This window comes from Kogia breviceps, chromosome 3 (genome assembly GCF_026419965.1).
Source record: "Kogia breviceps isolate mKogBre1 chromosome 3, mKogBre1 haplotype 1, whole genome shotgun sequence".
Taxonomy (NCBI): Eukaryota; Metazoa; Chordata; class Mammalia; order Artiodactyla; family Physeteridae; genus Kogia; species Kogia breviceps.
Genome location: NC_081312.1, coordinates 49,609,856 through 49,636,474, shown reverse-complemented (window position 1 = coordinate 49,636,474; position 26,619 = coordinate 49,609,856). Strand labels below are relative to the sequence as shown.

The following is a 26,619-nucleotide window of genomic DNA, read 5'->3' as shown; positions in this document are numbered from 1 at the left end:
TAAATAATGATATTAGTAGTACACAAAACTATTGTACTGTAGTGCATTTCCTATATGCCTTCTCTGGCCCTTCAGTGGCAAGTCCTTTATACTTTTCATATTTATAGTCTTAACTCTTTGGGGCATCATTGTCATAGAGGATCACCTTGAACTCTTCAACTTTATGGAGAAAAGTTTGAAAGCCACTCATATGATACCATAGCCCTGTTCCTCAGAGTCTTGCTAAATATTTAATAAGCAACAAATTGTTAAGAAGCCAATAAGGAAAAAAAAAAAAAAAAAAAAAGAAAAAGAAAAAGGCTTTAGTCTCCTAGGTCTTCCCTGAGTTCCAAACAGCAGACACAAGCAGTTACTAATTAGGGAAGTGAGGGGATGCAGAAATAAAGGAAAAGCGATCAAGCAAGAAAAGCAGTGATACTTTAAACAATAGTTCAGTGATAAAGCAGAATCACAGGACCCCTAGTTTCTCCTCAAGGGATATACATAACAATCTGACACATATCTTTGAATTGTTCTGCAGAAACTAAGATCTCTACCCAGGCGAATTATGATGACTACATACTGACCACAAGCACATAGACTTCAGACTGGTTGGAACCAGAAAGATGATGATTAGGATTCCCAAAACATCACCACCAACCAATCAGAAGAAAGTCCATGAGCTGATCATGCACCCTGCAACCCTCACCCTTAACGTTGCCTTTAAAAACCCTTCCCTGAAAGCAATTGGGGAGTTTGCATCTTTTGAGGATAAGCTTCCCATTCTCCTTGCTTGGCATCTGCAATAAACACTGTACTTTCCTTCATCACACCCTGGTGTCAGTAGATTGGCTTTGCTGTGTGGCAGGTGAGCAGACCCAAGTTTGGTTCAGTAACAACAGCATTTCTCAGCCTCCATAATTGTGTGAGCCAATTCCCATAATAAATCTCCTCTAACATATCTCTATCTCTGTGTGTGTATGTATCTAACTATGTATGTATGCATGTAGCTATCTCTTATTGGCTCTGTTTCTCTGGAGAACCCTGACTAATACAGCCATTGATTTCTCTTATAACACTGCAATGATGATAGAAGGGTTGTTCTGCTCCACAGAGTCACCCATGAACCCAGCCTAGCAGGATGGCCCATCCTCAACATTAAGTTTCACCATTACCATTCCTCACCCATAATCAACATTTTCAAACGGAGGAAAGGGAAGAAAGAATATAAGTCCAGGATAAGGAATTTCCTTTTAACCAAGTAAAGCCAGGGTAGTGCACATTGCTTCTGCTCTCATTCCAGTGGTTAACACTTAGTGACATAGCTGCATTGAGTTAGTTCTAAGGGAGGTTGAAAATATAATCTTTAGTTGATCGGCCATGTGCCCAGAAAGGAGAGAATGGATGTGAGAAAACATTCAGGACTCTCCATGATAAAACTCTATAAAATAGTTATATTATTATCCCCATTTTACAGATAAAAACACTGAGGCACAGAGAAGTTAAGTAACTTGTCCATTGAAACAAAGTTAACAATGGTGGGGCCATGATTTGAACCCCAGGCAGTATGGATCCAAAGGGTTTGCTCTTACCTACAATACTCTTCTGCCTTCTCAGCGTCTACTGTACATTGTGGTCACTTGCTTTTTTTCTCTCCACTGTGCTATATAAACTCCTTGAGGAGAAGATTCCATTCACCTTTAAATTACCTGCATTGTAGCTTTGCATATTATAAAGGGTATGTCAGCTAGTTCTTAGTTGCAGGCCACAGAGTTGCAAACTCTAGCTAGTTTAAGCATAAAAGAAATGTAGCAAGTGATTTTGGTAGCACAAAGCCTCTTCCAAAGGACCAGAGAATCAGTTTTAAAGATTATATAGCCCAGAATGAAATAGGAGGGAAGAGGGCAGGGCACAACATTTAAAAAAGGAAGTCATAGCCGTTGAGGATACAACATAATCTGATTAGAACCAGCTAGGTCCAAGATGGTGGAAGATTTGACTTCCCGTAGACCTTGACCCTCATTATATGCTCATTGTAATACATTAGCATATGCTAAATGACACACCCACAGGCACCATGACAGTTCTGAAGCTAAGCATAGAAGGCCAAAAAGTGGGCAGTGGCCCAATTCCTGGAAATCTCCACCCCTTCCCCTGAAATATTGGAATAGCTGGAATAATCCTCCCACTCATTAGCCTATGAAATTACCCAACCCATAAAAACTAACCACCCCGTATTTCGGGGCTGCCCTCGCCTTTTGAGATGGACCGCATGACCCACACTCTGTCTATGGAGTGTGTCTCTCTCTCAACAAATCTACTTCTTTTTTTTTTTGGCGGTACGCGGGCCTCTCACTGCTGTGGCCTCTCCCATTGCGGGGCACAGGCTCCGGACGCACAGGCTCAGCGGCCATGGCTCACGGGCCCAGCCGCTCCGCGGCATGTGGGATCTTCCCGGACCGGGGTACGAACCCGTGTCCCCTGCATCAGCAGGCGGATTCTCAACCACTGCGCCACCAGGGAAGCCCAACAAATCTACTTCTAACCAATCACTTTGCCTCTCTCTGAATTCCTTCTGTGCTGAGACATAAAGAACCTGAGCTTCACTAAGTCCTGAGACCAGGTGTGCAATCTCAATTAAAAGACAGTGGGTTTGAGTCCCAGCCTGTGGGTTCCAGTCCCAATGTGAATTTTGGCTGGGTTCGAGTCTCATCTGAGGTGTGTAGTCTCAGGAGCAACATGTAAATCATCACACAGTACGGTCCCGTGGAGTCACCAGATGGAGGCAGGACCACAGCTCACTGCTGCCCCCCAAAACAAGCTGTAGCTTGAAGCTGAACCTCAGCCCTCTCTGCCACTGGAAATCCATGTCTTTGCAATTCACCTTCCCCAGAATGAATCTGTGTAGCACTAGCTCAGGTGGGTCACCAGTCTCTGAATTGAGGTGTTGCATGAGTATGCCTGGTTGGGGTGGCCCCTAATACATGCTGGTGCCTAGTTGCATGGGAGGTGGTAAGGGGTTTCTGGCTTCGGTCAGGGGAAGGACAGGACTCAAAAGATGGAGAATTTCCCAATATAGGAAGGGTAATTCAAGAGTAGGGCAGCCCAAAATATATCAACTGTCTACCCCATGGGGACTTGAATAAAGTGTCTCTTTCCTCCTAACTTTCTTAAATCCTTTCTTGCCTGAGAAGTAGAGTGCTTGAAACACTGAGATGACTTTCCTTAAGAAGAAATGTTTAGAGTTCAAAGAAACCTCTGAACTTTCTAATTCTAGAGTTTTTAGACTGATCTAGTAGGTCACAGACAAAGGTAACCTAGCCCATTTAGCTGCTATAAGAAGTAATTAGCAACTTAAATGATGCCAGAGTGTTTAAATGGACTTCATTCTCTCTCTGTCCGCCTCACCTCACTTTTTTTTTTTAAAGCTATTATGTTTTTCTTCTTGTTTTATCTTAAGGGCCTAGTGATTTCTATCTACTGATAATAAAGTTTCACTTTTCTTGTTGATATTTTACTAATTCACAAATTCATCTAAAAGAAAAAATATGAATGAATGAAAGAATACTGAATTAGCAATATATATACTTATGTCTATATAAATTCCTTGAAAATATTGTGATCCAAGTAGCAATTATTGTTGTTATTATTCACAATAGTATATTATCAAAGTATAATAAAATGAGATTTATTTACCAAATGCATTCTAATAACCTATCATATTGATCAGAAATTTGGAGATACAACAGGCTTCTAGAAGTCTGACTGCCTTAGTTTGGGTTCCCCACTAGCAAACAATGACTCAAGTGCAGATAGTTGATTTGGGAGGTGAAAAGAGCACTGATAGAAGAGTGAAGAAATGACACAAAGAAGGGAAGTCAGCCAATAAAGGGTGCTATCCAGGGAGCTATCCATGTGAGAGATTGTGCTTGATCCCACGGGAGGAACATGTGGAGCCAGCCTGGATCTCATGCACACCTCAGTTATCTCACTTAAGGAATAGGGGAGTGCTTGAGGGCTGCTCCCAAGAAGAGGTAATTTTCCAACCCACTGACCATCACAAAGTGATGGCAGTAAAGTTTTATCTTGCTGGTTCCAGCAGCAGGAGTTCTTGTTCTCAGACAAATACATGATGGTGCTGGCAGTTGGAAAACATGCTAGAGTAACCTGGCGAGGGTGGGAACTATGGCAGGACACCAGAGTTTCTGCTACCATGACTTTGTAACTGATCCAGACCTCTTAAAACTCAACTTAGATGAGATGTTGACCTAATAGTTAATTTCTTCATCTCTTGGGAGAGATATTTGGATCAGATAGTTTCTAAAGCTTCCATGATATTTTTCAGTTTCCTCATTTGCTTAAACTCTGCAGCCAGAATTATAATGCTATCTTGTTACTATTACAATATAAACGCAATGTTAGAAGTTTCTACTGTGTAAGAAAACTAAGTTCTAGGATATTATTTGTGGTATGTGGTATCAAAATATCTGATTTCTTGGTAGGATCTTTTGGGATGTTATTATGACTCTATTCCTGTACATTTTATTGCAATAATTTCCAAAGCCATGAATAAGAAAGGATGTTTGTTACATATTTAGAGAGGCTCATTTTGAAGAAAGTGGATATGCGGAGATGTTACAGAAGCATTTTTCATAATAAGAAATCACTCTGGGCCTATGGCTTGACTCTGGAGCACAGATATAATTGCTTATCCTTTGGGGGGCTGGGACATTAAGTTGACTATATTCTTCATCTGATATGCATCTCATCATGATTTCTGAGATGGGAGATATCTTTGCTTTGGTGCTAGAGATGGAATGGCCATGGGGTTCCCATGGTGGACTTTGTCTCCATTCTGCTTCTGCTGAGCTGGTGAAAATGGTTACGCCCTCTCCTCTGTGGCTCCACCTTCCTTCTCCTAGTAGTTTCTTTCTCTTCCCTTCTGTCTTCTTTCTTTCTTTTTCTCTTTTCTCTTCCTTATATTTCCTTCTGCCTTCTTGGTTTCTCCCTCTTTCACCCTCTCTGTTTCTCCTAGGATTGGGATATTCCCCTAGTCTGTTTCTTCCATTTTTACCAGTTAATTTCAATCCTGGTAACATCTGGAAAAACTCCCAGCTTAGTGCCAGTTGTTTTTCTCTGGGTTATATTCTTTTAATTGAGTAAAGTGGTTGAGATTGTTCCACAGCTTTAGAAAAACAAATAGATTAGAATTTTTGGGCTTCTATTCTCATCTTGGGTTGCCAGATGTAGCAGATAAAAATACAGGACATGTTGTTAAGTTTAAATTTCAGATAAATAGCAAATAATTTTTTAGTATAAGTATACCCCATTTAATATATGGGACATACTTGTCCTAAAAGAATCCCTTGCTTATCTGAAATTCAAATGTAACTGGGCAACCTGTATTTTATTTGGTGACCCTAGTCTTAACACATTTCAAAATCTGCTCTTGCTTTTATTCCATGACTGACCTACCAGCAATAACTGCAGTTCAATGTCCATTTCCAGCTCTTATGGCCAAGGAGATATAGGCATGATCTCATCATTTATGGTGAAAACACAATTATTACAGCAAGAAGAACTTCATTTGAGAAAGTTTTCCCCTGCCTTTATCTTTTGAAATGGAAGCATTTCCAGGAGTATGTGGAATAATAAAATTAAGAGAGCAATTTTATGGTGTTAAGTGGTAGATGGAAATTAAAAGGTTGTTACTCAAGGCAGTTCTCATCCACTACATGTGGCTGTTGTGATTACATTGTAATTTGTTAATCTGAATTTTTTTTTGTGTGTGTGTGTGTGTGTGTGTGTTACACAGGCCTCTCACTGCTGTGGCCTCTCCCGTCGCAGAGCACAGGCTCCACGCCTATGGCTCACGGGCCTAGCCGCTCCGCGGCATGTGGGATCTTCCCAGACGGGGGCACGAACCCATGTCTCCTGAATTGGCAGGCGGACTCTCAACCACTGCGCCACCAGGGAAGCCCCAATCTGAATATTTTGACATGCATTCAAGGAGTTCTGTATAGTGTCTGTTACAACAAAGAAAATTAATATGTCTCATATACTGCCACACAACAATGATACTTCTATATTTTTCCATTTTTATCTTTACGTCTTCATCACTTATTGGGCCTAAGTTTAGAAACATAATAGTTGAGGGTATTGAAATTCTCCAATTCTGCCCTGCTAACAATCCTTTACTCTTGCCCTGTCCCCCTATTGGGTGAGTCTAGAGAGAGACTTACACAAAGAAAACAGATAATGAAAAAAAACAAGGTAATTCTACCTCATTATCTGAACCAATGTCCCTACTGTCAAGCCCTGGTAAAGATGGTTTGGACCATGTGGTTCAGACTTGGGGACTGCGTGAGGCCCCTACCTCCCTCCGAGAGGTGTCAAAGTCGGAATAGAGTGAAGAAGACATCCATGCAGAAGGGGAGGACTGGCATGAGGTATTAGAGCCTTAGAAGAATGAGGAAGGCATACATTTGGAAGGAAGAACTCGTGTCAGGTATTGGAGCCCAAGTGGGGTGAGGAGGGTGTCCATAAAGGGCAGGGGGCAACAATGGCAATATGAGATAGATTACATATAGGGAAATTATAAATTTCCTATAAGTAAACTTATTAAGGAAAATGGGAACTGGACTTCTCAATGTTGGAGAAGGGAGTTACAAATATAGAAAGGGAGAAAACTAGAATTAGCACCCGGATATTGGACTGAATTAGAGATACTGGTGTAAACTAATGGATTTATATATATATAACTATAATGCACACTCTTTCTCTCTGCAAATATGTATAAAAATGTATATATATATATATATATATATATATATATATATATATATATATATATACACCTTTGTTCAGCCCACCAAGAGGGTATGGGAACAAAAGTGTTCTGTGAAAGAGGCATGTGAACAAAGTTTAGAGTGGGAACAAAGTGTAAGATCTTCATATTGAACAATATGCCCACCAGATGCCCACCAGAGAGCATCCACTGCAGAAGAAACACTAAGTAACCAAGTAGACAAGATGATTTGGCCAGTAGATGTCAGCCAGCCTCTGTCACTGGCCACTCCAGGGCTTACTTATTGGGCTCAAGAACAGAATAGCCACAGAGGCATATGTGGAGACTCTGCCTGGGCACAACAGAACATGGAGCTATTCCTGCTGCTGAATGTCTCACTTTCTAGCAACAGAAACCCAAACTGCCCCCCTGATATTGTACCAATCCTTGAGGACACATACCAGCAACCTGACAGCAGGGTGATTCCATCAGGTGCCTTCTACCCTGCAAAGGTCAATGATTCATCACTGATCAAGACTGACACATAATTCAGGTATAGGTTTGCCTTTCTTAACCCACAGTACAGCAGCACTATCCAAATGTTCATAGACTGCCTGATAACCTGACACAGTATCCTGAAAAACACCACCCTGGACTAAGTGAACCTTCATGGCAAAGACCACCAGTGTGGGAAAAGATACATGAACATGAGATCCACTGGCTCTATCACATACTTCATCATCCAGAAGTTGCCAGCTTGATAGAGCTGTGGAAAGGACACTTGAAGGCACCGCTGACATGCCGAGTTGGAGGTAGACACCCTGTGAGGAGGGGGTGTTATCCTTCAAGATGGGGAACCAAAAGCCATATTATGGTACTATGTCCCAAACAGGTGGAAGAACAACATGAACTAGAGAACCAAGGGACAGAAATAGGAGTAGCACTGCTCTCCAGTATTCCCAGTGACCCACTTGGGGACTTTGTGCTTCCCATTTCTCACAACCCTTGGCCCTATGGGTCTAGAAGTCCTGGTTCACAAAAGGGGGATATTTCCAACAGGTGGTACATCAAGATACCTATTACACTTATTTCTGTGGCTGCCATGTGGTCGCTTAAGCCTCCTTGTGCCAGTAGACTGGCAAGCACACAAAGGAGTTCCCACACTGCCAGATGCAGTTGACCCTGATCATTATAAGGAGGTAAGCCTGATACAAAATGGGGGTGGGAGGAATATATTTGGCACTCAGGTGATCTACTGAGGCATCCTGTGGTTCTCCCATACCTGATTTTAACTGTAAATGGGCAAGTATAGCAACCACAGACTGCTAGGGCACAGTGAAGTGTAGCCCAGACCCTTCAGTGATGTGGGTCTAGGTCATTCCACCAAGCAAACCACTTAGACTAGCAGAAGTACTAGCCAAGGATGAGGGGAATCTAGAACAGGTGGTTTAAAAAGGCAGTAATAACATTAGTTATAGCCTTGGCACCAACTGCCACAGCAGAAATCTACCTTCTTCCTCTAACCTTCCTCTTGCAAGCTTCCCCAGAAATTGTGACCAACTAGAATCCTGGGGAAGTTGTATCTAGATGGAGTGAACTTAATGTGGGAAGCCAGTGAACCTGAGCACTGCACACATAGTAGATGCTGCTGGTGCTCCACCTACATAACCTATAACCAGACCTATATCTTCCATCTTCTTCAAGTCCCATGGCTAGGATGCTTGGGAGGTTATATACTTCCCTCCTGGCAACAGACAATGATAGTCTGTTACAGGCAGGATGATTCTGCATTGTGATCTTTACCCCAGAGCACACAGGCACACACAACCCAGTGGCTCAGGCCAAGGCTAGACCACTGAGATCACATCCTCACTCAGCTCCCTCATCCCTTAATGTTTTTTCTGAAGACCAGTCCCTCAATAAAACACCCTATATCCCTACTGCAGGCTCTGCTTCTAGGGAAACTAACTTAAGACTGTGCCCTTCCTGATTGTAGGAGGTGGGAACAATTTTTAAGTTGACTTAAGCCAACTGGAAGACTAATTCAACAATGGGCAGATTTCAGAAGGGAAAAGAATCCCATGGTATAATTAGGGGAAATTTTTTAAAAAAACCTCCTCAAATAGAAAATTTAAGATACAGAAGTGTAGTTTAAGACTAAACACTAGAGGAAAGAAGAACTGGGTATAGTTGATCTCAAAAGCTAAATATCAACTAGCAATGGCAACGCTATTGTTTAAATATTGTTAAAAACAGAGATATATTGAAGAAATTTAATGTCTGAACAGCTAAGAATAGGTCTTCCATTATTTTCTGAGTTGGACATACTCTTAATAGTATGTCCTATTTGATAACAGAGATCGTGGAGAAACTAGAGACCATGTAGGGTACAGCAACAAAATTGATTAAAGTGCACATAGTAGGTTCTGTGTGTGTGGAAAAGATTTTTTTGAGGGGAGAAGAGCGTTTTTATCAAGGAGAAGATCTTATTACTGACATTGTTTAGAATTGTCAATAACTGAATGATGAATGATGATAACAAAAAGCAGACTGATTTTTTTGTGTGTTTACATATTGGAAAATTTTAATCAAACAAACAAAAAAAAGAACTTATTGATTTCTTACTATGTATCCAGCCTGTAATAAGTGAAAATAAAGAAATTACTGGTGAATTTGAGAAGACAGGATTTGCTAATCCTCAAAGGAATGTCATTTAAAGATCTCTAATATTTGTCACCTGTCACTACCTAATTCTGATGGCCACACCAACTGGAAATTGTGGATATTTAGTTCAAGACCAGTACAGTCACAGTGACTTCAAAAGCAGACTGATTTTTATTCAACTTTTTTTTGAACTTTATTTATTTTGTTATACAGCAGGTTATTAGTCAGTAATTTTATACACATCAGTGTATACATGTCAATCCCAATCTCCCAATTCATCACACCACGACCCACACTACCCGCCACTTTCCCCCCTTGGTGTCCATATATTTGTTCTCTACATCTGAGTCTCTACTTCTGCCCTGCCAACAGGTTCATCTGTACCACTTTTCTAGGTTCCACATATATGCGTTAATATACGATATTTGGTTTTCTCTTTCTGACTTACTTCACTCTGAATGACAGTCTCTAGATCCATCCACATCTCTACAAATGACCAAATTTCGTTTGTTTTTATGGCTAATATTCCATTGTATATATGTACCACATCTTCTTTATCCATTCATCTATCAATGGGCATTTAGGTTGCTTCCGTGACCTGGCTATTGTAAACAGTGTTGCAATGAACACTGGGATGCATGTGTCTTTTTGAATTACGGTTTTCTTTGGGTATATGCCCAGTAGTGGGATTGCTGGGTCATTTGGTAATTCTATTTTTAGTTTTTTAAGGAACCTTCATACCGTTCTCCATAGTGGCTGTATCAATTTACATTCCCACCAACAGTGCAAGAGGGTTCCCTTTTCTCCACACCCTCTCCAGCATTTGTTGTTTGTAGATTTTCTGATGATGCCCATTCTAACTGGTCTGAGGTGATACATCATTGTAGTTTTGATTTTCATTTCTCTAATAATTAGTGATGTTGAGCAGCTTTTCATGTGCTTCTTGGCCATCTGTATGTCTTCTTTGGAGAAATGTCTCTTTAGGTTTTCTGCCCATTTTTGGATTGGGTTATTTGTTTTTTAATATTGAGCTGCATGAGCTGTTTATATATTTTGGAGATTCATCCTTTGTCCGTTGATTTGTTTGCAAATATTTTCTCCCATTCTGAGGGTTGTCTTTTCGTCTTGTTTGTAGTTTCCTTTGCTTTGCAAAAGCTTTTAAGTTTCATTAGGTTCCACTTGTTTATTTTTGTTTTTATTTCCATTACTCTAGGAGGTGGATCAAAGAAGATCTTGCTGTGATTTATGTCAAAGAGTGTTCTTCTAATGTTTTCCTCTAAGTTTTACAGTGTCCAGTCTTACGTTTAGGTCTCGAATCCATTTTGAGTTTATTTTTGTGTATGGTGTTAGGGAGTGTTCTAATTTCATTCTTTTACATGTAGCTGTTCAGTTTTCCCAGCACCACTTATTGAAGAGACTGTCTTTTCTCCATGGTACATCCCTGTCTCCCTTGTCATAGATTAGTTGACCATAGGTCAACTTGGGTTTATCTCTGGGCTTTCCATCCTGTTTCATTGATCTATATTTCTATTTTTGTGCCAGTACCATACTGTCTTGATTACTGTAGCTTTGTAGTATAGTCTGAAGTCAGGGAGTCTGATTCCTCCAGCTCCATTTTTTACCCTCAAGACTGCTTTGGCTATTCAGGGTCTTTTGTGTCTCCACATGAATTTTAAGATTTTTTGTTTTAGTTCTGCAAAAATGCCACTGGTAATTTGACAGGGACTGCACTGAATCTGTAGATTGCTTTGGGTAGTATAGTCATTTTTACAATATTGATTCTTCCAATCCAAGAACATGGTATATCTCTCCATCTGTTTGTGTCATCTTTGATTTCTTTCATCAGTGTCTTATAGCTTTCTGCATACATGTCTTTTACCTCCTTAGGTAGGTTTATTCCTAGATATTTTATTCTTTTTGTTGCAATGGTGAATGGGATTGTTTCCTTAATTTCTCTTTCTGATCTTTTGTTGTCAGTGTATAGGAATGCAAGAGATTTCTGTGCATTAATTTTGTATCCTGCAACTTTACCAAACTCATTGATTAGCTCTAGTAGTTTTCTGGTGACATCTTTAGGATTCTCTAAGTATAGTATAATGTCATCTGCAAAGAGTGACAGTTTTACTTCTTCTTTTCCAATTTGTATTCCTTTTATTTCTTTTTCTTCTCTGAATGCCATGGCTAGGACTTCCAAAACTATGTTGAATAACAGTGGCAAGAATGGACATCCTTGTCTTCTTCCGGATCCTAGCGGAAATGCTTTCAGTTTTTCACCATTGAGAATGATGTTTGCTGTGGGTTTGTCATCTATGGCCTTTATTATGTTGATGTAGATTCCCTCTATGCCCACTTTCTGGAGAGTTTTTATCATAAATGGGTGTTGAATTTTGTCAAAAGTTGTTTCTGCATCTATTGAGATGATCATATGGTTTCTATTCTTCAATTTGTTAATATGGTGTACAACACTGATTGATTTGCATATATTGACGAATCCTGGCATCCCTGGGATAAATACCACTTGATCATGGTGTATGATCCTTTTAATGTGTTGTTGGATTCTGTTTGCTAGTAGTTTGTTGAGCATTTTTGCATCTATAGTCATCAGTGATATTGGTGTGTAATTTTCTTTTTTTGTAGTATCTTTGTCTGGTTTTAGTATCAGGCTGACGGTGGTCTCAGAGAATGAGTTTCGGAGTGTTCCTTCCTCTGCAATTTTTTGGAAGAGCTTGAGAAGGATGGGTGTTAGCTCTTCTCTAAATGTTTGATGGAATTCATCTGTGAAGCCATCTGGTCCTGGACTTTTGTTTGCTGGAAGATTTTTAATCACAGTTTCAACTTCATTACTTGTGATTGGTCTGTTCATATTTTCTGTTTCTTCCTGGTTCAGTCTTGGAAGGTTACACCTTTCTAAGAATTGTTCAATTTCTTCCAGGTTGTCCATTTTATTGGCATAGAGTTGCTTGTAGTAGTCTCTTAGGATGCTTTGTGTGGTGTCTATTGTAACCTCTCCTTTCTCATTTCTAATTTTATTGATTTGAGTCCTCTCCCTCTTTTTCTTAATGAGTCTGGATAATGGTTTATCAATTTTGTTTATCTTCTCAAAGAACCAGCTTTTAGTTTTATTGATCTTTGCTATCATTTCCTTCATTTCTTTCTGATCTGATCTTTATGATTTCTTTCCTTCTGCTAACTTTGGAGATTTTTGTTCTTCTTTCTCTAATTGCTTTAGGAGTAAGGTTAGATTGTTTATTTGAGATTTTTCTTGTTTCTTGAGGTAGGCTTGTATAGCTATAAACTTCCCTCTTAGAAATGCTTTTGCTGCATCCCATAGGTTTTGTATCGTTGTGTTATCTTCGTAATTTGTCTCTAGGTATTTTTTAATTTCCTCTTTGATTTCTTCAGTGATCTCTTGGTTATTTAGTAACATATTGTTTAGCCTCCATGTGTTTGTGTTTTTTACGTTTTTTTTCCCCTGTAATTGATTTCTAATCTCATAGTGTTGTGGTCAGAAAAGATGCTTGATATGATTTCAATTTTCTTAAATTTACTTGATTTGTGACCCAACATCCTGGGGAATGTTCCATGTGCACTTGAGAAGAAACTGTAATATTCTGTTTTTGGATGGAATGTCCTATAAATATCAAGTAAATCTATCTGTTCTATTGTGTCATTTAAAGTTTGTGTTTCCTTATTAATTTTCTGTCTGGACGATCTGTCCACTGGTGTAAGTGAGGTGTTAAAGTCACCCACTATTATCATGTTACTGTTGATTTCCTCTTTTAAAGCTGTTCGCAGTTGCCTTATGTATTGAGGTGCTCCTATGTTGGGTGCATATATATTTACAGTTGTTATATCTTCTTCTTGGATTTATCCCTTGATTATTATGTAGTGTTCTTCCTTGTCTCTTGTAACATTCTTTATTTTAAAGTCTATTTTATCTGATATGAGTATTATTACTCCACCTTTCTTTTGATTTCTATTTGCATGGAATATCTTTTTCCATCCCCTCACTTTCAGTCTGTATGTGTCCCTAGGTCTGAAGTGGGTCTCTTGTAGACAGCATATACATGGGTCTTGTTTTTGTATCCATTCAGCAAGCCTGTGTCTTTTGGTTGGAGAATTTAGTCCATTCACATTTAAGGTAATTATCGATATGTATGTTCCTATGACCATTTTCTTAATTGCTTTGGGTTTGTTTTTGTAGGTCCTTTTCTTCTCTTGTGTTTCCCACTTAGAGAAGTTCCTTTAGCATTTGTTGTAGAGCTGGTTTGGTGGTGCTGAATTCTCTTAGCTTTTGCTTGTCTGTAAAGCTTTTGATTTCTCCATCGAATCTGAATGAAATCTTTGCCAGGTAGAGTAATCTTGGTTGTATGTTCTTCCCTTTCATCACTTTAAGTATATCATGCCACTCCCTTCTGGTTTGTAGAGTTTCTGCTGAGAAATCAGCTGTTAACCTTATGGGAGTTCCCTTGCATGTTATTTGTCATTTTTCCCTTGTTGCTTTCAATAATTTTTCTTTGTCCTTAATGTTTGTCAATTTGAATATTAGGTGTCTCAACATGTTTCTCATTGGGTTTATCCTGCCTGGGGCTCTCTGTGCTTCCTGGAATTGGGTGGCTATTTCCTTTCCCATGTTAGGGAAGTTTTTGACTATAATCTCTTCAAATATTTTCTCAGGTCCTTTCTGTGTCTCTTCTCCTTCTGGGACCCCTATAATGCGAATGTTGTTGTGTTTAATGTTGTGCCAGAGGTCTCGTAGGCTGTCTTCATTTCTTTTCGTTATTTTTTTCTTTATTCTGTTCTGTGGCAGTGAATTCCACCATTCTGTCTTCCAGGTTGCTTATCCTTTCTTCTGCCTCAGTTATTCTGCTATTGATTCCTTCTCGTGTATTTTTCATTTCAGTTATTGTACTGTTCATCTCTGTTTGTTTGTTCTTTAATTCTTCTAGGTCTTTGTTAAACATTTCTTGCATCTTCTCGATCTTTGCCTCCATTCTTTTTCCGAGGTCCTGGATCATCTTCACTATCATTATTCTGAATTCTTTTTCTGGAAGGTTGAGTATCTCCACTTCATTTAGTTGTTTTTCTGGGGTTTTATCTTGTTCTTTCATCTGGTACAAAGTTCTCTGCCTTTCCATTTTGTGTATCTTTCTGTGAATGTGGTTTTCCTTCCACAGGCTGCAGAATTGTAGTTCTTTTTGCTTCTGCTGTCTGTCCTCTGGTCTTTATTCAGTTTTATGATTGTTTAAAAATTGTCTACAGGGGGTTCCCTGGTGCTCCAGTGGTTAGGACTCCGCGATTCCACTGTATGGGGCACAGCTTTGATCTCTTGTCGGGGAACTAAGATCCCACATGCCACTGAGCATGGCCAAAAAATAAATAAATAAAAATAAAGATAAAAAAATTGTCTACAGACAATACAACTTCCTATTGCATGTGCCCAGGTGGTCTGCTCCCACTCCCTGTTCTTGGCATGATAATGATGCACACATAGGACAAAACCCTGAGATAAAGTAACAAGAATGTTTGGGAATAGTGTTATGCAAGGAAGGCATGGGCTATGCCCTGAGGCTGATTCGTGACAAGTACAGACATTGAGAGTCAAGTCTTAGATGGTTTTTAATAGCAATTTGATTTTGCTGATATCCAGTATCATTTTCTAGTAATTCATTTTCATTGTCTTTTACCAAACAATTGGTCTGTGACAGTGGGGAAATTAAAAAAAAATCATCCTTTACCACAGATACTTTGAGAAACACTAGTTTATAAGTCTCCTGTTGAATTACAGCAGGCACATTGAAGTGTCTTGATTAAACAAGATGGTGAATGAATCGATGATTCTAAAAATGTACCAAATGGTTGGGCTTGAGGAAGGAATGAACTAGAAGTTACCAAAGCTGATTATACTGGAACATAGCATGCTATGTTAGGACAATTTTAAACATCAGATTCTATCCTGGAACAAATTTAATATTGTTCTCCAGGTGTAAAGCTTGTTAGTGTGGAGAAGATCACGATGTATTTAGATGGTTGCTTTCATTATTTACTTACCTGAAGGTAACAGATTGGAACCAGATAACTCCTTGCAAACAGTACTCACCTTGAATTCCTTCATGGGGCAGAATATGGGTAATCGGAAGGCCACCAGGAATAAAAGTAGTAATATATGGATGGCTGTGTGCAGAAAAGAGTAGGAGGGACTTAGGGTTCAATCCCAGAGCAGTGATAACTGGGATGACTAAGGCAGTGTATAATGGAAGACATTTCTGAATGAAATAATTAGAAGATGAATGAAAGCATCAATCTCGAAGTGACAGGGATTTCTTTCTACCCCAGTTTTAATTCTGGTCCCTTGATTCTTCTGTTGTTTGAAATCTTAAAACAGTTTGGCATTTCCTTTTCAAAAATGCCACCAGTCATGATTCAAGTAGCAACTTAACTCCAAAATGCTAACTTTCTCTATGTTAGAACACAGAGTAGAAAGAAAGAATATTTATCTCACAGGGGATTTTAAAATCTGTGACTTTTATAATTTCTACTGTAGATATTATGAGGTATAATTATTAGTTATCTTCATTCTATTATTCATCCATTCATTTCATACTTTATGGTGTATTAAGAAATAATCCTTTGGCAAATGAATGGACTAGATGAATAGAAAATAGATTGGAATAAATTTAAGTCTGAGGAATGCAAGATGTTCTTGCCTATGGGAAAAAGGAGATTTATTTTCCTTTTTGAATCTAGTATGCTTGGAAAACAGTCTGAGAAATCCATTGTTCCATATATTCCAGCAGTCAATGGGTTAAAAAATGTAGGTACATCGGGGTCCAAATGCTTTATGCTTACAATGTCTCTTAGGAACACAGGCATAATGTTTTATTGGCTTTTTGAAAAAGAGAAATAAGAGATATTTCTTACACAATCATAGGCACTGTAGAAAACATTTTTGAACTGATAACCCATTATCCATTGTTCTGTCTTAGTCAAATTGCTACTATGTCATAAAACAGATTGTCATATTGTCATAATAAAAGTTATATTAAGAAAAGACCTTTTTAGTAGGTAGCTATCTCATGACCTTGTTCAATATCCACTTCCAGTATATAATCAATCTCTATGAAATTCTTTTCATGTTTAGCTTGACTTTTTTCAGTAATCATTGAATCCCTCTTTCTCTAGCTTCTTTCAAGAATTACTTTGGTAAGGCATGGCTGTAGGCAGCATATGAGACCCACATTCAAAACTGCTTGATAGTTTTCTGACTGAACTTGAAACTTGGACTTTCTTACCCATCTATATGACAGAGGAGGCCAAGCAGGACTCTCTTGATGGAAGCAAAGCAGAACCTGTGGGAAGAGACAGAAGGAAATAAAGATGCTGGAGGTGGCTGTGTCTCCTGGGAATTTAGTCCCCATGGAAGGCTTTACATCTCCAAGGTTTCCTATCCATAATCCAATACTCCCCTGTGGCTAATAATTTCTGACTATTTATCATGTGTTATTTCCAGAGGGAACATTGCTCTAAACAATCAATACCATACTTTATTAAAAGAAAAACCCAGCAAAAATGGCAAGTGGGTGAATGTAGAACATATTAATTACCCCTGGTGAGGTGAAGTGTGGGTGAGCTTAATAAAGCCTCTCAAAACTAAGTTTCAAATGGCTGATAGACCTCCACAGACTCTGTCAACATGCATGCACTGTATTATTTTCATTGATCATAACTTACGGAATTTTAAGAAAAAAGTTTAAAAAGTATGCAGCATAATCTACTGAACATAAAACACAGGATCCTTTCTTCCCATTAACTAAGTTAAAGATCTTTTATGTAGATAACCTTAATAAAGTATTCTAATTCTGTGGCATTAAATGGTACAATAAGCTGTTATACAATTTTCCTTCTCCCCCACGAAGACATTGAATTCTAAGGTATACCAATATTGTTGATAATTGTCATCAGTTAACTGTTGTTTGAGGCTCTACAAAAACAATTTATGGGGGATTTCTCCCCATATACTTCAAAAAAAAAAAAAATATATATATATATAGGTTCCAACATTAGTGTAGTGGAAAGGTTGATTTTTGGCTTTTGTGACCAGGGAGTCTGGAATTCCTAAATAATCTCACTCTGTTTTGATATGTAAAATCTTATTTAATCTTTATTTTGTTTTATTCCTCTTTTGTTACCTTTATTTTTGTTCTTGAAAATTCAACCTTTAATTGAGTCCCCCTATACACTTGGATTGAAAGCAATTTGTAAATATTGTATCTCACTAAAGATACAATATATTGTATCTCACTAAAGGATGATTACCATACTTATATTTCTTTTGATTAATTTAACTGGTGTCTGTCACTATTGTTAGTTTGTAGTATTTATGTATAGAGATATTATTTTATTACACTTTTTATATTTATAGAAAATGGTACCATTTATATTAGGAACTTTTGAAAATTTTAATGAACTGCATTTATGAAGTACAAAATAAATTTCACTTCTTTATGAAAATTCCAAACAAAAAGAAGTACCAATGAAAACTAAGTTTAATCTGGATAAATTTCCTATGTCATTTAAGAAAAAATAATGGTTGGGCCAGTTCATGTATTTATCACATTTGAAGTCTAGCACTATTTCCCATAATGAGAAAGAAATAGTACTCATTTTTCTTGGCTAAACAATTTTGCATACAGCATTCCTTTTTTTTAAAACCAGAAATGCTGGCTTCTTGGACATGGCAAGCCTGTGGGTGGTCAGCTGCTAGCTAGCTGTGTGTGTTCCCTGGTTTCAGTGGTACCTGAGCTCAGCAGTCCCGTCTCAGTGGAAATGTGGAAAAGTGAACACCTCTTAAAGCCATGGAGGGAACAATGTGCTCCTCTCCTGGGATGACCACCTCCCCACATCCAGTACACATGACAGAGGGGTGGGAGGTCCAGAGTCACCTGCTGCCCTGGTCCAGCCAGGCTCCTTCAGAAGGAGCCTTGCCAAAGGCAGGTCAAGAGTAGAGGCAGATCCTATGGCAAAAAGCAGCTTTGTTCCCATTATCTGCTGGAGCTAGTTCCTTCTGCTGTGGCCACATGGGCTGGTGGTAGCAGACGAGAAGGCTCAGACAAGAGAAGATGAGGGAAGTGATGAAGGATCACATGTCCACTCTGTCCAGGAAATGTATCAGCAAGGTTTTACTCAAAAAACAGGGATGGGCTCTGCATTTCCTATGTTAAACTGCTGATGCAATATCAGAGACATAACTCTTGTGCTGCCCCAGAAGTGAGTGCCAGTATATGGTACCTCCTTTACCTTAGAATCCAGCTTCCAGATTAATAAAAATTATCATGTCCTCGAACATCAATTTAGATGACTCAGTGTTTCCAAATTTGAAAGTTCTAGGTGGCTAAGAGACCTCCTTTTAGTGGGTGATTTTTTTTTCATTGTTTTTCTTCAATATATTGAAAACGTACAAAGACAACATAACTTTAAGTTTAGGTTATTGGTGGAATTTATATATGTTGGGAAAATAAAAGGGCAGAGACTTAATTAGGTATGGTCTATTGAATACAAAGAGCCTGAGATGAGTATTGACCTTAAGGTATCTTCCTTACCTATTCATCTTACGCTAATGTTTCAATTTATATTAGTCTGGTTCCTGAATATTAGTAGTCACCGTTTACAGCTGTTTCATTGGTTGTCTCTAATTTGCTTTCCAGAAGGCATGTTTTCTTCAAAAGCACCTCATAAATCACTTTCTCCCATTCTCTGTTTGGGCAGGATATGTTATTTTCTAATGATAGATGCTATGGTACCATTTGTTCTCAACCCAAATGATATAAAATTGGCCGTGAGCCACTGCTCAAATTTCTATTTTTATATCTGCCTCTACTTTTGTAAAAGATACCTCCTTTGAACACAGCTCAGATTTCTGTTCTCCTTAGTTAGATGCATACAACATCTTAAACTTAATTTTTTGTTGTTGTTGGAAGTATTTTTAGTTTGTCTAATTTTCATAATCCTTGCATTTCATCGGGGTGAACCAGAATTTCTGTAGAATCACTTTACCTAACAAAGGAGCAGCTAACAAATCCTTAAAATATTATTTTACTTCTTATGAATAATAATTGTCTTGAATGTTTATAGTCATCATAGGTTGATGCTGCAAGAGGAAGCCCACTGATGCACTGGCAGATTGTTGCATTTTATAAAAATGAGCATGTCTTTAGTTTGGGGAGTTTGGGTTTTAATTCATGCAGGGAGTCACTAATGTTCCAACACCCATTCTGTAGACTTGGCCTGACTGCAAGAACTGCCCTTCCCTCCTGTCCAGGATCAGGATGGACTCTTCCCATGGATGGTGGCTGCTGGGCCCATGTTACCTGTCTCCCTCTCCTTTCCCTCCTCTCTCTCCATCCCAGTTGCTGCTTCCTGAAGGCCCAGACCAATTGTGTCTTAAGGTCCAGGCTGACGAGACTGGAGCCCACAGAGCATTTAAATAGATGGGCAAAACACTCTTCTCAACTTGCCGGAACCCCAGGGGTCTGATCCTGTGCCCTCTGCTAAAGGGAGAAGGAAAGCCTGAGATTATGACTTGAGTTTTGAGATGGAAATTGCAATAGATGTTTGCAAACCAACAACATAACCAATGATGCTTCTGATGTCTAGGACTATTAGCACATTATTACTATTTACCTGTATAATTTCTAAGAGAACTGGAGAGATCCAACAGAGGAAAACACAGAAAACTGTGCTCTGTTTTCATGTAAGACTTCCATCACGAAGAAGAGATTTTCTAATTTCAATGAGGATTACCAAACGCTGTCTATGTATTACAGATCTAGTTGCTCCTAAGCTCAGTTTATATTTCCCAGCCTATTTCCTATGTCTAAATGGTATTTTCCCTTCAGAGAGGAAAATTATAACCCAATTATAAGATTTTCCCCAGTAGTTGTAAGGTGTTTCCTTCAGTTTCTGTCAACTCTATTTCAAGATGGAGAGAGCTACTAGTAATTTGCCAGCCTGTCTGAAAGATGTAAGAATAGCAGACAGATCACTCAGATAATACATAACATATTTCAAAAGCTATATAATGGCTGCAAATGGTTCTACACCTACTCCCTTCAAAAATATGAACAAGAACTTCTATGAGACAGAAATGTCATTCAAAGGAAGTCAAGACAAAGTAATACACTTTGGATATATAGTACATTCATGAAAGAGAATATTAACTTCTGGTAATACTCTAAAAAATTCTGGATTAGGACGGAAGAATCTTTTACTAAAGAGATAATCTGATCTTTGGGAGATGTGCTTTTGAGTAGAATGTTGCTTGATTGCATTATATTTTGTAGAGAAGGATATTTTACATTTTGAAAGATTCATGCCATTAGACCTTACTGTTATAAAAGAAGAAGTAACAGGTTTTATAGCTTTACTAAGTAAGTGAATGAAAATCTTATTATACTCCCAAGTATGATATACTTTAAATTACACATTAGGCCACCCCAAGCAGAACAAACAAGTTACAGATCTATTATTTTAATTTCAGCTTCATACCACACTGGGCATCATTTCCTACAAGCATGGTGTTAATACATGTGATGTATTAATCAGTGACACCCTGATGTGTCAGACCGCCAGCTACACCCAGCAGGTTGCCACAGCCTAGCAGACGGCCCACTATTCAAACACATCCTAACACCTGTTCTTTAGGGAACTCACCCAGGCCTCCTCCCTAAACTCAAAGAAATTTGCAACACTTGTGGAAGTCATTCCATTATCTTTTATTAAACAAAGAGACAGTTTCTATTTCAGAACTCTGCTGGGATTGAGGAGGCAGAGATGGAAGAGAACGTTTTTGAGCCCCCAGTAGAGAGACAGAGAGGGTGTGTTGTGGCCTGCAAGCAGGTGAAACCATGGGGTGGGCCCCACAGCTGCTCTCTGCTCACTGCACCATCTGCTCTGCAGCTGGGACAATACCAGGTGCTGGTTAGACAATTAACTTGCCCCTGAAGAAGGCCACCTTTAACCTAAAAAGCAACTACTAAATTGCCCCAGATGGTGGGTTAATGCCAATCCATGGCCTATTTAAGATGATCTGGGCAGCAAAATCTTGAGAGAATGTGTTTAATCGATTAAAAAAAACCCACACTTTTAAGGGACTAAGTCATTAAAGGAAAGGTCTTACCTTAGAATTTCATTTTTTTATCTACAACTATTTGAAGATACAAGTGTACGTATTTAGATAAAGTAGCCCCAGTGGCATAGATAAAAGAGCCAGTTACAGAACCCTGAACTATTTTGATCATGAAGAACACTAGGAAGATCACTGAGGATTGGGGCAAAAGTCAGTCATAAAAATCCCTTGTAGGAAAAAAAAATCCCTTGGATAGTTCTCTAAATGTTGGAATCTGTAACTGACTCTGTTTACTAAAAGTATAATTAAAGGTAGTTATACCATAGCAAATCTATTTTTACATGCTCAACTGCAACTCAAAATTCGGGTGTTACTGGTAGTTTGAATTAGGGCAAAATGGTAACCTATAATTTGAAATAGAACGCAGCCAAGACATGGTAAAACTAAATCTCAAAGTTCTTCATTAAAAGGCAAATTAATGAAAATTGAATCAGGCCATGGGGCAGAAGGATACTTAACTGTAAAATGAACCAAAGCAGGTCATTAAATTGACAAACAGGATGAAAAGCTGATTCTCAAAACCAGAGCCAATTTCACAATAGCTACATACGAAAACTTTTGACTAGGCATATAAAGTAGAGGAGGAAGGGCAAAGATGAAGTTTCCAGAACTGGGGACAAATGAAAACTTTAGTAAGTCATTATCTCTGCATACTTCTTCACAGAATAGTCTACTGCTGTTTACAGCTGCTTGAGGTCATTTAATCAAATATACTCTGCAGAACATTTTCTAGAACCCTTCTAGTTAATCTTGGCAGTGGTCTGGGGAGGGCAGCAGTGTTGAAAAGCAGCAGTTCCCAGCTATAGCTTTGACTTTCTAGAAGCAAAAGGGTCATAAGAGTGAGTGAGCAGAAAGAAGACTGCAAATGTGTGTCCTGCAGGGCTTCTACAACACTCCCCCTCCTTGTCCTCGGGTGGTCTACAGAGCAGGGATTATTTGAGGGCTGCTACAGGGTAGGCTCATTGCTTGGTTCTGGAGATCCATTGTTAAGTCAGATATACACTGTCTGTGATCTGGTGCAGGTGGAGCTTAAAGTCAAGTCAATAGAGGTGAAAGGGAAAGGAAAGGGACCTAGAATGGTTTCCAGTTACTGTCATATCTCCCCATACCCCCTGCTTTGGGCTTGGGGGTGGGGGAAGGGAAAGACGGAAGAGGAAAAGAAGAGACCTTTCAAGGAGAAAGGTTGGAAAGCACAGATATGCACAAAATGAAATAAACACACCTCAGAAATACTAATGGCTAACGCATTTTGAGAACTTACATTGTCACCATGGCCAATTTCAAGCTACCAATCTGATGTCACTGAACGCAGGACTTGGGCAGAAATTCACAGTAGTTCACCATTATATGCTATTTGCACCATATAGATTCAACAGATGTAGATAATCTCAGAACCACAGATAATAGTAAAATGTAGTCAAATAATTAGGAAATGTGAGTTTTGATTATTTATTACCTGATTTAATATCTTATTTATTAAATTATATAATTTAATTTTTAATAGGGGCTATATTTAACAATGATGTGCAAAATTCCTGAAAATTTAACAGTTGGCTTTTGCAAACAGATACAAGCCCTCACACCACTGCTTATGACGCAAGTACTCTTATTATCTCCATTTTACGTTAATAGGAAAATGAGGGAGAAGTTTAGTAATGTGACCAAGTTTCCATAATTTGGGACTGCCTGAGCTGAGGTAACAAACTGAGGCTCCAAAGCTTTTCTGCTTCTCTGCTGGGGAAGTGTAGACAAAACAGCCCCCAGTGACCCCCAATTCATCTCTATCTACATGCTAATTACTGGCTGTGGGAAAAACTACTTTGTAGGTCTCTAGTGGGGAGAGTAGCTTTAGGAAGGCATAGATGACTCTAGCCTGGATGGTCGAAGGCTGGTGAGAGGAAATCCCCACCAAGCTAAAAAGGACTGCTGCTTCCTCCCTCTGACCCCAGAGGAGCTGCATCTGAACTCAAGCTAATATGCAGAATCTTTTTTTTTTTTTTTTTTTTTTCCGGTATGCGGGCCTCTCACTGTTGTGGCCTCTCCCATTGCGGAGCACAGGCTCCGGACGTGCAGGCTCAGTGGCCACGGCTCATGGGCCCAGCCGCTCCGCGGCATGTGGGATCTTCCCGGGCCGGGGCACGAACCCGTGTCCCCTGCATCGGCAGGCGGATTCTCAACCACTGCGCCACCAGGGAAGCCCAACATATTTTTTTTTTTTTTTCGCAATATATATGCAGAATCTTGTTGAATGTTCTTTGAGGACAATATCAGAACTTTTCTTCTTAAATTAACGTAAACATGAGATGTCATTTCTGGCTAAGATGAATGAATTTATAGACTTACAACAGCCATTTGGACTAAATCCATATTCTCTCCAGAATCCTCGCAGAGATTTCTGAGAGGGTCTTAACTCTCAGTGAGAAAGACACCATTATTTAGGGGTGAGGGAGGAAATGTTACCATTCAAGCAAAGAGTTTGTTATGAGAATTAAGTAAATATTGCTGGTCATAACCATTACTAACACTAAACTGACAGCAGCAAATTAGTTTCGCTCATGACTTTTGTTGATTCCCATTTTATGCATATATTTTGAAATAATAATTATTATTCCAAAATTTAGAACAGAAAATATATATCCTATAGAATACTCGATACTTTAGAATAGAGTATTAATGTTAAGCTTGATATTATGTATAAGATTTTCTTTTCATTATAACTGTACATTTAATGATCTGCAGTTGATAAAAGCAATTTATATCATCAAACTGCTTTTTTGCTATGGCATTTTGTGATGAACTAATTAATAACTTAGACTCATAAAGTGTGTATCTCAGTGAATTAATTTATATTCATAACCTATGATCCTAGACTGCATATTTATGAAACTCAAGAAAGTAAAAAAAATCCATATTCATTTTTGACATAAATGTAAATCACTTCAAACATTATTTGAAGTGAATAAATATATAAAAACATTCATTACTTGGAGGCTAATTCATTTGCATTATGAATTTATGAAGATTGTGCCTCTTGTGGTCTCCATGGTAACAAAAATAAAACAAGTTAATGGGAAGAGGTTTCTCTTAATCTCTATAAAAGGGGTTAAGGCCCTTTTACGACATATTCAAATTTAAACCATCAAATCAAATTTACATTCAGTCAGCTTCAAAGATTAAAAAGGTGATCAATACACTTGAGTGTAATTTTCAATAACCAACAACCCAATTACCAAATTCAGTGCTGGGCACAAGTGTCCTTCATAGCATAAGGATAAAAACAACATTGTAATCTAGTTCAGATATCACTAAACTATTCACTAATACATTTGCTTAATGAGCCCATAGCCTCATTAATTTTCTTATTCAGGTTTTCAGTTTTCATTCTACTAATGAATATTGGCCACACTGATTGATTATGAGTTCTCTGGCTGATAGAGGTGGAGGCCAGGTCATGCTAAAGGCAATGGAAAGTGAATTCAAAGGAGAGCTGGAAAGATGGCAGTAGAGCTCTCATTGTGGCATCTGGGAAGTGCCCTCAGAGCACACAGGTAAATCTGAGCCCCCACTTCAGCTACTGCATGTCCATTTTTCCTCTTTCATGCCCATCCATAACCACTGTCTGCTTTCAAGCCTTCCAGAGCCATGTAACATTTGAGACCTCTCAGTAACAGAATTCACTAGCTAGGCAAGGACTACATGTTCAACAAAACCTTTTCCTTTACCTCCTGGTCACACAGCTAAATCACAGTTCCCTGACTCCCTTGCACATGAGTGAGTTATGGTCAACGAAACAAGGGCAAACCATGTTGACCATTTCCAGGCCTGTCATGCAAACTTCCTATGTGATCCTCTGTATCTTCTCAGTCCCTATTTGCCAGTTGGATGCAGAGGCTCCAACAGAGAATTCTGAGATCCTAGCAAATTAGAGCCATATGGGGGAAGGAGACCCTCAATGACCACACTGAAAGCTGTCCTCCAGCCCAGAACACCCTCATTAGACTTGACAGGAGAGCAAAAATAAACTTTTATTGTGTTAAGCCACTGACATTTTGAGATTTGACGGTCACAGCAGCTAGCCTTATTTACTCTAGTACAATGGGGAAGGGGAAGCAGTTTTATACAATATGAAATTGTTTCTCCTTGATGCCTTTGTCAAGGCTGCCCCCTTTTTGTTAAAACTACACTACCATTTTCAGTGGAGTGATGACCCTTGATGCTTAGATACCAAAAAGTAGCTATTTTTAGTAGGAAAACAAAAAGTGTTACAAAGGCTCACAGAAGGGGAGAAAGGTACAAATGTATAAAACATCTGACTTTCAGTTGTTTTGTATAACAATACATATACAAATCATGCAAAACATAAAAATACAGGCAGTAATCTCTTCCTAAACAATGAACAGATAAATAGAATATTACCCAACAGCTAGAAGAAATAAGTAGGCTAAAATAATATTATACAGGATAATTACATTCTAAACGTACAGCATTTTAAATTGTAAAGTTGTAAGAGAGATCTCTTTTGACAAGAAGTCTCTCAAAATTGTTATAGGTAAATATAACTTCTTTACAAAACAATAGAAAAAAAGGAGCTAGTAAACCATTTATGAAAAAAATCAATTAATCATTAAAGTGACACAATAGCTTTAAATTGCTAATCCCTAACATACTTCTGTTTATTTCTTTAGTCTAAGGAAATAACAATATTAAAAACTGCTTGTCAGTAGAATTTACAATCAGTGTGATAGCAACTTTTACTCCGAAATTTTTAAGAAATTGGATTCTTGAAAGTTTTACTTATTTTGTTTTGTTTTTAGAAAAGTTTTAAATTATATACATGCACAACTTATTGGCACATTAAAAATGTACAGCCATACAAAAACAGACATAGTGCTCAGTGGAACAGAACAGAGACCCCAGAAATAAACCCACACACCTATGGACAATTAATCTTCAACAAAGGAGGCAAGAATATACAATGGGGAAAAGACAGTCTCTTCAGCAAGTG

The 26,619-nt window shown here is 38.5% G+C and overlaps 1 long non-coding RNA gene across 1 annotated transcript in view; it reads right to left on the bottom strand.

Moving 5' to 3' along the window:
- LOC136793790 (uncharacterized) overlaps positions 1–16,782 on the bottom strand; it is a 79,962-nt gene extending 63,180 nt beyond the window's left edge. Inside the window, exon 1 of the long non-coding RNA XR_010839556.1 lies at positions 16,723–16,782. This is a non-coding gene — a long non-coding RNA (uncharacterized lncRNA). The remainder of the gene's footprint in view (positions 1–16,722) is intronic.
- Positions 16,783–26,619: the final 9,837 nt, after the last annotated feature.